Below are 16143 nucleotides of genomic sequence, written 5' to 3'. Positions count from 1 at the left end.
ATATTTCGCGGAAAAAAAAAAAAGAAAACAGAATAAACGACAAGTAAAGCCACAGAGCTGCCCCGCCTCATATCACCCTCAGTTGGACCTCGGCCGACACATTGCGCCGATCAAGCATCACCAACAGCCCAACACCTAAACGCCACCGCGTTCACCATCTTTGGGTGATTTCACCCACTAATATAACAACGCATACAATGCGCCGTGATTAAGTGCTTTTTGTCTTTGTGTATGTGTTTTCGTAACATCTAACCTTTGTTTGCGCTGTGACTAAGAATGGTTAACCCTGTATACTAAAACATGGATAGTGGTCTGTATTTTTAGCAACGCTCGCACACGTAAACGAATCCCGGAGAAAAGCTCACCGGAGAAAAACTCACCGGAGAAAAACTCACCGGAGAAAAGCTCACTGGAGATAAGCTCACCGGAGAAAAGCTCACCGCAAAACCGGCGGATGCGGAGAAAATCTCACCGGCCATTGAGCGTAGGCGGCGAAAAGCTTACCGATATTTTTTCTTCTTTTTATATGGAGGCTGTTGGATAATGCGTAACATGTATCAATTTATAATCATTAAAATTCGTCAACTTTGTAAAAAAAAATATCCTTTTTGTAATATTTGTTAAGCTTATTGGGTATATTGCTCCCAAATTAATAATTGCGGACGAGTGTTTTCTGTGGTTTACTCTCGAGGCAACGAAAGCCTAACTAAAAACTTTATGAACTTGAAGAACAGGAAAAAGTAAAAAAATTTAATGATGTCTGCCTAAAACCTAAAAAAATCAAAGCTGTAACTGCCGAAAATTCAAAAGTGCATGCGCAACAACGCAGTGCCTGAAATTCTCTTTGAAGCTTTTGTTAACCTTTGAAAACAGGATAAAACAGTCAATAGGATATCGCGGCTTCTTCGACGGACATGCACGCTTTCTAGCCGTTCGTGCTGGTGTTTTCACACGTTCCCTTTGCGTGATATTGAGTGCACTTCTACGGTGAGCCACCCATGACCTTCGGAGCTGCGCAATGGCACCGTTGTTACTCGTAACTTATAGAAGAAGTAGTCTTCTGTTATGCAGCAAACAGGGCGAATTTGTAAACGTTATACACGATGAACACCGCTCAAAGGACGACGACGGTGTGAAGAAAACAAACACGACAAGCGAAGCTGTTCTCGCAACTAAAGTTTTGTTAGTGAAATAAAACAGCGTAGCCGACACTGATTACATCAACAAACATGTTCTTATCTATTAGGCATTACACAATATTTGGAGTTGAAACGGTTCACACACCGCTATTCATTATAGCTCGCAAAGAACAAACCTCTTTATCTGACAAAGCTAGCGACGGCGCGCTGTCAGCTGTCAATAAATTGTTGCCTTTTTTTATCGTTGTACGATGTTTTGATTTTATGCTTGCGGCTTCATTAATTTATAGAATGGGTGATTACTAATTTATGAGGAATTGGTAAATATGTCCAATGAACTTCAAGAATATTACAAAAAAAGGACATATTTTTAATGAAGTGACGAATGCGACTTGTGTTAAATTTCCACGTTTGACGCAGAATCAAGCTAGGCTAAAAAAAATATCAGTGAGATTTACTCCACATCCGCTCAAAGGCTGGTGAGCTTTTCTCCGAATTTGCCGGTTTTGCGGTGAGCTTTTCTACGGTGAGTGTTTCTCCGCCGCCCCACGTAAACGATGTGCTTGTCTTTGACGCAGTGGCATTCTCATCTCCCATACACGGACAATTGAACAAAATAGGTTGCTCGGCCTTCACTCAGTAGCTGCAGAACGTTTTAACCGTGACGTATGTATAATTCAAAGAAGCACCGACAGGCGGGCGCCCCTTTGAAAAAAATCATGCTCGCGTCGAGATATTTAGCGGCTATAGAATAGTCCTAGGGTATTTATTTCTAGGCCAACTTCGGCGTCAGTCGGTACAGGCGCTGGAGGCGTAATGAAAATGCTGGCAGATGTCGGCTTGACGAGCCCCACACTCTCCCCTTGTGGCAGATGGCAAATAAACCAAGAACAATATTTTTCGACGGGCAATTGATTGAATAGGCCAATCGGTAGTAGGATGACTCGATAAAGGGTAATTCATAAAAAATTCCAACTCGTGAGGCCATGCAACTGTGAGGCCATTTAGTTGCCACATTGCACTGATCTTCTGTATTAGAACACATACACATGTTAGACATTGTCACATAAGCAAGTTTCGGTCACCGGATATTTTTTTGAAACGCTATTTCACCAAATTTCGCATCTCCCGGTTCGTCGAATTTTGATGTGAAATCATAATATAATTATTATACTTGTCACTTCTTCAATTAGAATTGGTTACAGATAATTATAAAATAAAAGTAGGCTTTCGCAAATATGTCGATTACAGGCTATGCCAACGTGGCCGAACAGTAAAAAAATGTTATGAGGGTGTTTTGGTTAGGGTTCAGGAAAGACAACGGCAATTCTTCAAATGAGCACTGGTCACAGGCCGACTGGTAACATAAAATAAAATAAAAGCACCGACTTCACACAACAGGAAAAAACAATTTCATCAGACGTTTCGCCTCCCATGCGGGAGGCATCTTCAGTAGTTAATCAAGAATGCCCGTGTGAGCTTCGTGGAGAGGGCCGCGGTTTTTGTTACACACGGATCTGTCCCTGCGAACAAACCACGATTCTAGGAGTTTTCGGGACCCCCATCTGTCCTCCCTCGCCAAGGTCGTCGCGGCCGGGAAGTCAAAAGAATGCCCCATTGCCCACGCATAGTACACCAGTTCAGACTTCAGTCGGGTCGCGTGGGATGCGTACGTGACGTCACGCTTCTGTTTACAAAGCAAATGCAAAGTTCAACCTCAAGTCAACGCTATTTATCGAATATGTCCGTACTTCGTGGAGAGGGCCGCGGTTTTTCTTACACACGGATGTGTCTCTGAGAACAAACACGATTTTAGGAGATTTTCGGGACCCCCATCTTTGTCATAGGGTGACTCGTCTATCGGACTGTTCGTCGCAGCGAGAGTACAGGGAAGGATAATAATTCATACCCTATATCGTGCAGAAGAGAAGAATCTTAAAAAAAAAAAAAAGAAAACGAAGCGGAAATTCCGATTTCCCTTCTTGTGGACAGGACATTGTGGGTGAACGTGGCTTCCTTGTTTGATTCGCCAAAGTAGCAACAAAGCGGCATTTTACGATCGAGCGAGCACCGTCAGAAACATTGCTCAATATAATTTTATGGGGAGTTTCACGGCTTTCCACTGCGACATAGGCACGTGGATAGAAAACAAATATTGACAACAATAAATGTCGAATATTTTTGGCACGCTCGCACCTGCTTTTTCTTCATAATTTGATGACTCATATGCTGATTTTGGTTGCACAACCGTACTTCTGACCGGCAATTTTATTGCGTACGCAAAGCTTTTGCGTGCAATCCACTAAAGTTCATTATTTTTTGGTGTCCAAGTTGAAGCGGTGCGTGTTATTTTTCGATCTCTGTGCGAATGATACGAAGTTTCACGTTTTCACCCTGTGAGTGAAGTGAGTTGGTCAGTGCTAGCATCGAAGGCTTACTTCGAACTCTAATTTGGAAATAATGTCTATGTTGCTGCATCGCGGACAAAGATATATGTGCTCTTATCACTGTAGCAAACGAATGTGGCAGGATTTGTGCTTTTGTTATGATCGTGTACCATTAGAGTCGACGTCATCCCAGCACGGCGTATCGTTTTTGTATTCTGTTCAGCCCTGCGAACCACACTTAGGAAAAAATAAAAGTTTGCACCTTGTTTGATAAATTTTTTGTTATACTGCAGAAACACATTGCGCCCCGTGTTTTTGAAGGCACGGTAGACGGTGGTGACGGTGAGGTAACCCACCCCCATGTCCGCCGGGAATCCCGGAGAAAAGCTCACCGGAGATAAGCTCACCAGAGAAAAGCTCACCGGAGAAAAGCTCACCGCAAAACCGGCGGATGCGGAGAAAAGCTCACCGGCCCTTGAGCGTATGCGGAGAAAAGCTCACGGATTTTTTTCTTCTTTTTTCTATGGAGGCTGTTTGATCATGCGTAACATATTTGAATTTATTATCATTAAAATTCCTCAGCTTTGTAAAAAAGAAAATGTCCTTTTTTGTATTACTTGTCAAACTTATTGGGTATATTGCTCTCAAATTCATAATTGCGGGCGAGTGTTTTCTGTGGCTAACTCTCTAGGCAGCGAAAGCTTAACTGAAAACTTCATGACCTGGAAGAACAGGAAAAAGTTCGATAACTTAATAATGTCTGCCTAAAACGTAAAAATCGAAAATAAGTGCCGCAAATCCTAAAGTGCATGCGCAACAACGCGGTGCCTGAAATTCTCTTTGACACTTTTGTTAACCCTTGAAAACAGGATAAAACAGTCAGTAGGATATCGAGGCTTCTTTCTTCCACGAACATGCACGTTTTCTAGCCGCTCGTGCTGGTGTTTTCACACCTTGCCTTTGTGTGATAGTGCCGTTCTACGGTGAGCCACCCATGACCTTTAGGCTGCACACTGTCACCGTTGTTACTCGTGACCTATACAAGAACTAGCCTTCTCTAAGGTAGCCAATAGGGCGAATCGGTAAACGTTATATATGATGAAAAGCGCTCACGCGACGATGACGGAGTGAAGACAACAAACACGACAGGACGAAGCTGTTCTCGCAACTGAAGTTTTGTTACTTAAATTAACAGAAAGAAAACAGCGTAGCCGACACGGATTACATCAACACCTACTTATCTATTAGGCCCTACGCAATATTTGGAGCTGAAACGGTTCACACACCGCTGTTCATATTAGCTCGCAAAGAACAAACCTCTTTATCTGACAGAGCTACAGAAGGCGCACTGCCCCTTGTCAATAAATTGTCTTTCTTACCGGTGAGCGATGTTCTGATTTTATACCCTTGCGGCTTCATTAATATACAAAATGGGTGATTACTAATTTCTGAGAATTTAGCAACTATGACCAATGAACTTCAAGGATATCACAAAAAAGGGGACATATTTTTAATGAAGTGACGAATGCGAATTTTGTTAAATTACCACGTTGTACGTAGAATCCGCTAAGTTAAAGAAAAAAATCGGTTAGCTTTTGTCCGCATCCGCTCAAAAACCGGTGAGCTTTTCTCCGCATCTGCCGGTTTTGCGGGGAGCTTTTCTCCGGTGAGCTTTTCTCCGGTGAGCTTTTCTCCGGTGAGCTTATCTCCGCCGCCCGTCCGCTGGCGTCTCGTTCGACCTCCTCGGAGGACAGGTCGTTTTTACTGGTGACTGGTGCATACGTGGAGCAACTCCGCGCGCATTACGTTCTCCATCTCAGGGAACGCAATACATGACTCAGCTCTATCTCGTCATTGCTCCAAAATGACAAGTGGAATTCGCAACTGTAGTCGGTGACATGTCAAGAACGAAGTGGAAGCTCCTCCCACCCTGTTCCACTTCAGCGGAGCGAACGGTGGAGAGGGTGTCGCCCCCTCTCCAGCGTTCGCAAATGGCAAATTTTAGTTTATTAGACCACGAACTGTCAATATACGCTCGTTCCTTTACGTCCGCCGCAGCCGATAATGTTAACCCGTAGGAATACCAGAAGTATAATTTCTTTCAGAAAAACAAACAAACAAACATAATAATAAAACGCCCGCTATATCACAGATTTGACAACGCTTCACGTGTGTGAGGTTCGATGACCGACAGAGAACCCTTGCTGGCCGTGCTCCCGAAGCGGGGAAGTGCAATTTATGGAGACCAATCATATTATCAGAAAGGTGCAGACAATCCAGGAAAAGTATTCTCGCAACTATGAGGTTACTGTTGTACTTACACATGCATTATTATCAAATTTGACGGAATTCCTTCGAACACCAAAGAGTTGTCAAGAGTGAAGATTATAAAGGAGAATATCAGCAGGAATTATTGTTTATTCAAAACAATACAAGCATCAGAAAAACGCATTTGGGCGGCCGGGGCGGCCAGAAGCACGGACTGCGCGCACCCAGCGTGGAACCAGCAAATGAGAGGGCACTCCTAGCAAACTGTTTTCAGAGCCACGGTATGCCGGCTGCCGGCCAAATTTCCCCTTTAATTCTAGTATGGCTTTCGACACGTAAGTACACGCTCGAGAATTTTCAACAATATCAAGCGAGCGCCAACCGGCCTGTAGATCAGCGCATCGTCAGGGCGCGAAGTAGCGATATCAACGACAGTACGCGCGTGCGCAGACGAAACGAGCTGAAGTCGGCGTCAGCTGCTAAGCTGTTTCCCCAATCACGACCCACCCCTGGCGCGACGCCCACCGCTTGCTCCGCCCCATAAACAGGGTACCAAGTAATCAAAGCGACACACACGATCCGCAAACACTAACAGCAGCCAGTAGGAAGGACACCGACACGAGCTCAGTCAGCGAACGAAACGACAGGCACAAACTTCACGCTAGGCACACAGAGCAGGGGTAGCTACAAGGATGAGAGGCATGCGCAGACGGAGGTAAGCAGTGCAGAATAAATACGCGAAAACTCGCAGCAACCGAAGAACCACGCAGTGAACACGTACGTGCACACGCACCAGAAGCACGTGCGTCACGCTGCGTATCGACGCGGAGCTGGCGATTGAAATTTGAAACTTCGATATCGATTGCGTGAACAATTTATTCAGCAAACTAAACCGGTGGAGCCTCGCATAAAAAAAAATCGTTTGACAATATGAAAGCGACTGAAATTCTTCCTAAAAGCTATATTAGCAGAAAGTACCGTGTTATAAAGGACCTCACGAGTTTCAACCAAGTTTTCCAGCACGTTATTTTGCAAGAAACGCAAGAAGCCAAGTGTACAACCAGTTTCCGAAGCTGGCAACCACAGCTGGAATCAGCGCCATTCTCGGCAGTTTTCTGAACCTCGCGTAGTCAAATTTCAGCCGCCACCACATAGAGGGGGCAACCAGACATCCAATTTATATTTTTTTGTATTTTTTATGATTTTTTTTAAATAATTAGGCACGGTTAGCGAAAATGTCTAATAATCAGGACCTGGGACAGTAATCTCCATTACATACTAAAAATATCGGCCTAAATGTCTGCCAAAAGGGGTCAAAATACTCGGTTTCGACTATCAACAAATTCGTGATTTCGCCTATATTCGAACTTTTTTTATGGAAAATCAAAGGTGAAATTTAGAAAAAAGACTTCTGTTGACAAAGCAGAATATATGTTTCTTGGCGGGTCTACAATTTTATTCAAATGTGCCAATCCCTAAGCGCTGTTCCACTGTACTACCAAATGAAGTTTGCCAAAATTAACTGTTTTTGTCACTTTTCACGTGAGCATTCCGATAAAAGTTTAGGCCATATATTACAATGTGATTTAGCGTAGCTCTTTCGACCATAGTGGCAAACACATGTAAGAAGTTTCAAATAAAATGATCGAGTAGGCGGCCAAAAATTCGGGACTGAATGTGCTTCCGCGAGGTAAATTTTTTAAAGTAAATATTTGTCAAAATAAAACGAAAAACAAAAAAAGGACCTCTGTTGGTAATAAACACACTCTTCTTCTATAACATTTTAAAATTTGAAAGCAATTGCTCCAATTGTGCACCCTGTACCACTGTACTACGAAACCATGTTTTGCCGAAAAGGCCAATGTTTGCGGGTGTTTACTGGATTAGCGTTTTGCACTAGAAAAACAAATCCTACATAAGACGAAAGATAATGTTGTACAGTACAAGATGATATATAACACATAATTTTTGGCAAGCTTGAACACGCCACAATCGCATTTGGAAAACGTGCGGAAAGCGTCATATGTCATGGCCGCCGTGGGACCGCAGCTTGAATGACATGATTATTTATGAAGGCTATTCCTAAACAACCTGGTTTTAGAGATGGCTGCTTTGATAAAACCTAGACATCTGTGGTTCTCCATACGCCACGTCGTATCTTTTTGACATAACCCAGAATGAACATTTGTAGTATACTTTGATATGATCAAATCATTGAACAAAGTAAAGTGTCAGCTATTTGTGATCGAAATCTCCAGTTACGGTTTTTGTACTTAGTACTGCCGCCGCTTTGTTAGCAAGTCATTTCACTGGGTGAACTTTGCTCAACTGTTTGCTAGGTTTTCTGCTGCCTATTTATCTGGTTCTGATGTTCCCCAACGCAGTTACCTTGGTCCACTACTGATTCTAGTTTTGGCGAATAATGAAGCTTTTTCTTTTAGGTATACGCTATACAGAGTGTGCAGGTGTAAACAAGAACAAATAATGTCCGAACTTTTGAAGGGAACATTTAAAGGGATACTTTGACGAAATTTGAAATATTCCCGTCGAGTTAAAAAATAGGTTGAATATGATCCACAATATCCGTAAATGACAATCGCACGTTTGTATTTTGAGCCCGGTGGCTGTATTTTTTAATTTAATTTTTTAGGTGATTTCAACTATCTTCCAATATATTTGTTTGATATGCCTACTTCCGACAGTCATTTCCCTTAAAAGTGCAGTGAATTTGTTAATATGTGCTTCGATTTCATTTTGTCTTTAATGGGAAAACAACCTGCTGGAATTACTACATCTACCGCTTCTCTGTTAGACCTTATGTTAACAACATCGCACGGACTTATCTCCTCATTGACGCACATGCCTGATCTTAGTAACCATTGTGCATTACGTTTTTTTTTTTCAAAATCCTAAATTTTATAAGTCAAAGGAAGCTAAAAAAAAAGAATGATTATGCGAGGGCTGACTGTAATGCCATTAATAACGAACTGAACCTCTTTCTGGATGACTACATACTATGCTTTCAGGAGCGTTCAGTGGAAGCAAACTAGTGCTCATTTAAATAAAAGGTAGCCTCACTTGTGAGCCATTATATGCCCTTCCGCACCGTATCATCATCACTTGAGTCGCCATGATATAGCGTGAGATTGAAGAGATTGGAAAAAAAAAAATAAAAGGAAACAAATATTTCCTGCTGCTATGCTCTCGAACGACGAACGGCGCTGGGCAGGGTATCTTATTGCTTCTGAGGCGTATAAAAAAAGCAGTTGATGATTCAAAAGGCACTTTTTGCAATATTACGTTGCCATCCTTGCTAATAAGTATTCCCCGGCAATTTTGAAAAATTATTAGTTCCACAGCCAGTCACCATGTAACGCTCAAGGACAATGACGGAGTAGATGTACCGGGTAATCAGTGCCCTTTTGCAGTCAATGATGTGTTCGTTAGGTCTTTCACAATATCTATTACATCTTCCTGTCAAATACTTCCAGACTGTGAATTTCTTCATATGCACCCTGTTATTGTAGACAATGAAGGTATAGGCAACATTATGGAAAACATGAAAACATGAACTACAGCAGGGATATGGGATATCAGTGTCAAGTTTTTGAAAAATACTAAAGTCTATTCGAGCACTATGTTATCCAAAATGTTCACCCATTCTCTTGAACAAAGGATACTACCAAGAAACTGGAAGGGTGGGGGGGGGGGGGGGGGGGGCGAGGTGGTTCTGCACAAAGCTGGCGATAAGATTAATTTTCCTAATTTTCGTCCCAACTTTTTGACGAGCATCCTGCTTAAAACACTTGAGCACGTTATTCATTCTTATCTTGTTAACTTTTTAAACTCAAATTTTTTTAAAATTGAGCCCAGCATGGCTTTTGAAGGTTCTATTCTTGCGAAACTCAACTTCTAACATTTACTCGTGGTATTCACATCACACTCGAGTAGTCCTCCAGGACTGACTGCACATTCCTTGACTTCTCAGAAGCTCTCGACAAGGCTCCTCACGTACTCCTTTTACGATAGAATTGTTTTCAACAAAACTTTGTCACTTTGTCTTCGTCAACGGGACCAATTTTTCGCCTCTCGCGTTAACTCCGGTTACCCAAAAGGTTCCGTACTCGTTCCTCTATTATTTCTTATATGTATTAGCGATTATCTATGCATATCTTCTTTTCTACTAGCTTGTATGCGGATCACAATGTTATTTATAAAAAATAAATAAAAACGATTTCGAAATCTTTGCCCTTCAAACTTATATTAATAACGTAACCCTCTAATGCACAGAATGGCTTACGAAACTTAGCATTTCTAACTGTAAATTATAAAAGTGCCTCGTCAAAGAAAAAAAAAACGCTCGTTGCATTTATTACATTAGCCACTCCACCTCTCCTTTCACTTTAGTCCTATAAATACCGCGTTGTTCATACTGCCAATTACATTTTCTGGAATGTCCATGTTGAATACGCCACTAACAACACTAATCGCTTGCTAGGTTATCTCAAATTATATTTTCCGCTCACTCCTGTTTCTTTAAAACTAATTTTGTATGAAGACCTAATTCGTACTGAACTTGAGTATGCAGCCTCTATCCGGGACCCTGGACTCACCTTTGCATCTGCTCTTGAGTCTTCAATATCGTTCTGCTCGTTTTACTTTTTTTAACTGTCACCGCAAAGCCTTTGTCACCTCTATGCAAGCATATCTCTCATTGTCTAGACTCTCTCCTCACAGAAAAATATATGGTTTATGTCGATTTCATAAGATTCTTCACTATAGCCCGACATTTCGTAGAACATTATTTTTACAACCATCTTGCATATCATCGATTATAGATCACAACTAACAGTTTCTATCCCCCATTGTAGCAACTCTATTTTCAGTTTTTTCTTTTGCTTCTCCAGGCATCCATTGATTGGAATCGCCTTCCCGCATCAATAGGCTCAATAACCGGACGGCGCTTATTTTAAAACTGCAATTACAATTTTTTGAATAATGTTCCTTAGCGACGCTCGTACTTGTTTATGTATTAAAGTAGTTGTTGCGTTGGTCAATGATTCGGATTGTCACTGCAGTAGCAATGCGTGTAAATTTAGAGTAATTCGTTCCGCACGTGCTTCAGCTTCATAAAAATGCTGAAACTAAAAGTAAAAAAAAATGGAGGGAATAGATGGGACATGTATTTTTTCTTAAAATTTCCGCGCAATATATATATATATATATTGCGCAATGTTTACGTTGTCACCCACAAATGAGATGGAGATGGTGAAGGTCACAGACCGCTAAGCACCGCCCCGTGGTTACACCGTGCTTACATCTCTCATTAACTGGAGAGATGATTGACGTGTAAAATGTTTGTACTAAAATTGTTTCTCTGTGCCGCATTAGTTTTTCATCGAAAAAATGTCGTGCTTCAGAAACAAATATTCTAGATAGAGGTATATTTGTTTTTAAAAATATGTCACTTTTTTTGCCTTTACACCTCAGTTTTAAGCGATAATAAACATGGCTGCCGGCGTTTAAGGCGTACTCAACGAGCTACACTCGTTGAGCTCGTTTATTTTTATGAGTGCGAGTAGTTCCGCTTTTACCGAGGTGTTCAGAGGGAGACCTCCTCAACCGATATAGTTTGCCACCAACAAGTGTCGCAAGTACGCACCTTCCAAAGCGCTGTACGGGTACCTGTCTTCGTAGTTGGACTGGCCTAATCTTAGCGTCACACGCCAACGATGCTGCTTAATCTGGCTTGATTTGTTCATTGGCGTGTGCTGATGCTGAAGAAAGATGTTGGTTCCCGTAAAAGCGGCCCCGCTGCTTCGTGAATTCTGTAACCGTCGCGATTGAAACCATGGTTTCAATACCGACAAGATACCTACACATGTAAGAATTTGTGAGCTGCTTGGCTGGAGGAAACCGAGGGTTCGGCTCGCATTACATTTCTCTCGGTATGTCCCCGTCGTTTTGCTTCATTAGGAGAGTAGCTCTCACACTTTGCAGTGACCTGGCCTGCCTAACAAGAATATTCTTACGTCGCGTTTTAATTAAGCCTCATGACGCTCAGCCAGCCTGCTCGCGGATGGCATGTGAAAAAGATAACTAGAGCAGCAAAGCTGGAAGAACTGCACATTTATTTTGTTGATTTTGTTTTATTCCTATCGGCTACTTACTACAGCACATCGACAGACTCTGAGAGACGTTTGTATTGGACTGTCGCTTGTGCATGGTTGAACGCTTGAACGCCGCTTTCATCAACGCGTCTTGCGAGCGTTGCAGAATTTCAGGACAGGGCGGATTACTTCGTTTCACCTTAGCATGCACAAACTGCGAAGGGTGTGCAAGCGCGAGTGGCTAGCCTTGACTGCCTTGACTGGAGCACTCACTGCATGAGCGCTGGTGCAGCCACCGAGGCTTCATCCGAAGCAAGTAGCTCTCGCTTTTAGCATGAGCAGCTAATAATAGTCCATGCTAAGATGAGACGAAGTATAGCAGACGAACGAAAGCGAAAATTGACGCCACGCCGAAGCGCAGCTTTCATGCCCGCGTCCCACGTGTAGTTGCAGACCACGACCTCCTATATACTGACAAAGCCTGGCAGATCGCCACGAGAAGCGGCCACCGAAATGGAAAAGATGGAGCGGCAGACAACGGATGAGAGGAGAGTCACGCGACAGGCGCCCCGCTGCGGCGAGACGCCGAAACACACTTTTCCCGAGTGAACAAGTGTGTTTTGGGTACTCGCCGCTGCAAAAGCTGTCCGCTGACGTCCAGGTTGTTCGAGAAATGGCGCTTAGATGCTTTGTGCAACGAGATCTCGCGCTCCCAATCTGGGACCGCAGGTACTATATGTGACGATCGTGAATTCCGAGAAGGTCGGTGTTTCGTGAAGCCGGGGTGTGACATTGACGTGTTCCGAGAATGGCTGCCTCGAGGGGCCGGGGTGTGGCAGAACAGGAAACAGCGCGCCTGCAACCTTTGAGAGACCACCCGGGCTTTCCCGCATTCCGCGCTCGCTCGTCGGGAACAATGGGGGAATCGAGGGAAAGGAGAGAGAGAGAGACGAGGGTCACTCGACGGCCATCGGTGGGGATTTCGGCGGCAGCGGGAGTTGGACGAGCGCGTCGATCAAGACTTGACGCGTGGTGAGCGGCCAGGGAAAGGAAACAAAGAAGGAAGGCCATGCTGCTGAGGCCTGGGGCGAAAACGGCATTGACGAGCGCCTTCCACGCAACTGCGACGAGTCATCGCCAGCCAGCCCGGACTCTAAACGGGAGCCCCGGTCTGCCTGCTCCTGCGGCGTCCTGAACGCCTCGACAAGCACGTCGTCAACGCAAGAGCCCGGACTCTACACGGGAGCCCCGGTCTGCCTGCCCCTGCGGCGTCCTGAACGCCTCGACAAGCACGTCGTCAACGCAAGAGCCCGGACTCTACACGGGAGCCCCGGTCTGCCTGCCCCTGCGGCGTCCTGAACGTCTCGACAGGCACGTCGTCAACGCAAGAGCCCGGACTCTACACGGGAGACCCGGTCTGCCTGCCCCTGCGGTGTCCCGAACGCATGGACGGGCATGTCGTCAACAAAGTAGTGAGCTCCTGAGTCACCGACCTTCCCTCCAATTTCTTACAATTAAACTTGTTGTATCTGTTCGCCGGTCTCCTCACTCATTCTCGCCCAAAAGGAAGCCCGGGACCAGGGTTGGGGTTACCAACCGTCACATATATATGGCGCTGTCGTGGAATCGTCGAATCGCCGGGCTTTGTGAGTATAAAGGAGGCTATGTCACGATAAATGGTTGTGGAATAACGGACGATACGGAGTCTGCCGCTCGTTTGCTCCCACGACTAGCAGGCGGTGACCGACGCCAGACTAGACGCACCGGATGTCAAGAAAACAAGACTTTAAAATCAGTCCACTCTAGGAACTTCAATGTTCAGGGTCCACCTCGAAACTTCAAACGATGTTAGTAGACATATATATTTGTACCTAAAGCAATACTGAAATTTAATGAAAGTAATTTTTTGAGATTCTCCAGGAAGGAACAGACACTGCGTGTGTTAATTAAGGAGATCAGGGAGGCTTCTGGTGGGGGCTTCCCGTGGGCGTGAGTGGACGGCGTTTCAATCCTGACGCATCTCAGCTAGAAACATCAAACGTTTTAAAGGCTGAACTCTATAGGGAGAATATGCTGCGAAAAATTGATACAGCTATCGCTTTTACTTTTTTGCACGATGTGGGTGAAAAATGCGACTTTCATATGATTTCTCTGTCTTGGGAGAACTATAAATATCATTCACCATATCGCCTTTGTTTATTTACCCATCTTGAAATTCTTATAAGATCTACTGGTTTATTGCTTGACTCAGACAAGGTTGATCAATTGTAGAACATTATTTGCCACGGACGATCGTGGCGGCCTTGTGACTGCTTATGAGGCAAAGCGAAACAGACTCATGCTGCCCTCGTTCTCATGTTCACAGAACGTCTGACGTTACAACAAAATGGCGAACCAGTAAATTCTCAGGTTAGATTCGGTTTGGGTTTTAGCGCATTCGTAGAGTTAAGTATTATTTAAACAGTTTTTGGAATATTCATTTGCTGACTTGGACTCAGTTTCTTGCACTGTTTTAGAAAATATGTTTACTAGTTGTAAACGTTCAAATTTAAGCTACCCTTCGAGCTTTGTTTCGGAAGTTCAAATTTCGGGGAGTAATTTCCTCCTCCCAATAAAGTGCTACAAGCTGTCAGGGTCTAGTACATTACCAGAAGCCTGTCAGGCTTCCGGTAATGTACTGAAACTGGAAGCCTGTCAGGTGCGCAGCAGTCATCTCACGAACACACACCGGTGCAGAGCTTGTGCACATCGAAATCAACTACGGCCCATAAAAAGCGTCAGACCAAACTATATTTGGTGCTATCCAATAGGCGACTTCAATCTGCGTTCGATCTGGGCGCCATCAAAGCCTGCGCGCCCACTCCGTAGCCGCAGGGAGGAGCTTGAGTTGTCCCACCTCCAGCGCAAGCTTCCTACCTTCGGCGTCGCGTGGGGCCATAACCTCCTATATACTGACACAGCCTGACAGATCGGCACGAGAAGCTGCCGCCGAAATGGAAAAGGTGGAGCGGCAGACAACGGATGAGAGGAGAGCCACGTGATTGGCGCCCCGCTGCGGCGAGACGCCGAAACACACTTCTCCCGAGCGTCCAAGTGCGTGATTCGGGTCCTCGGGGCTGCAAAAGCTGTGCGCTGACGTCCACGTTCCCCGAGAAATGGCTCTTTGATGTTCTGTGCTACCAGATCCTCGCGCTCCAAATTTGCGACCGGGCAATCTATGGCTCCGTCGTCGAACTGCCACGTTTTGTGAGCATAGAGGAGGCTATGCTGAGGCATTGAGCGCTTGCGCAGCGCCGGAAAGCATGAAGCATCGCGTGCTCGAGGCCGGGCGTTCGGAAGACACGCACTGCCGTTTTCACTTTGTCAGTGACTATAGACTAACTCAACTCCCTGACGTCACACCGTTGTCCTGCACTGCACATGCGCAGAGTAGGAATCCAAAGGACAACTCTGACTTCTAAACGTTGTCAAATAAATATCATGACTAGTGAAAAAAAACATAATTGATACAATTGAGAGCACCCTGGGCAAAAGTATTTGATTGGTCTTCATAAAAACTAAGAAAACACTGGTCTGCAATTACAAATATTTTAATTTAAAACACTCTCTATGATCTCTCCGGTTTTGTCACTACAATAGTGACTTTTATTGCTGCTGAAGGGCTCCTGGACGTGGTGCGCACATATCTAAAAAAAAACACTACTTTAAATTGACCCCGTTCACCCTCTTTGTTTTTACCAAATTCAGTACATTTTATTGCGATGGCACACAAGGATTAATAATTATTTCTCCATAAAGAAATATAACAAGTAAAAACAGAAAAACATATGTCGAAGAGTTGTTCTGCAGCGTGACTCCTTCGCACTAAAATGGGTCGCGAGAATCGTTTACTGGAAACAGAGGAAAATTTTTAATAGGCAATATGAATGCTCACTAAACATATGACCGATGCAAAGATGTAAAACAAACCTGAATATGATGGCTCCAAAAGGCACGATGATGATACCTGGCAGCAATTTCCGAATATGGCTTATTGTTCTTTGAGTTCCTTTTCTTGTGTTCAGTATTGCTTGTGCACTGCATTTCTTGCATGAAACTCTATGCGCGTCCCCGTCTTCGTTTTTTCTGTAGGAATTGTTGTTTGCTGAATCTGGGATTTGAAATACCATGCATCGTTCTGGAAACGCCTGCTAATCTTGGAAGTTAGTACAGCCTTTTCAAGTCCCCAGCGAGCAACAT

The sequence above is a fragment of the Ixodes scapularis genome, unplaced genomic scaffold, assembly GCF_016920785.2.
Source record: "Ixodes scapularis isolate PalLabHiFi unplaced genomic scaffold, ASM1692078v2 PGA_scaffold6__148_contigs__length_123643588, whole genome shotgun sequence".
Taxonomy (NCBI): domain Eukaryota; kingdom Metazoa; phylum Arthropoda; class Arachnida; order Ixodida; family Ixodidae; genus Ixodes; species Ixodes scapularis.
The sequence above is the reverse complement of the archived record's forward strand: the minus strand, read 5'-3'. Positions refer to the sequence as shown.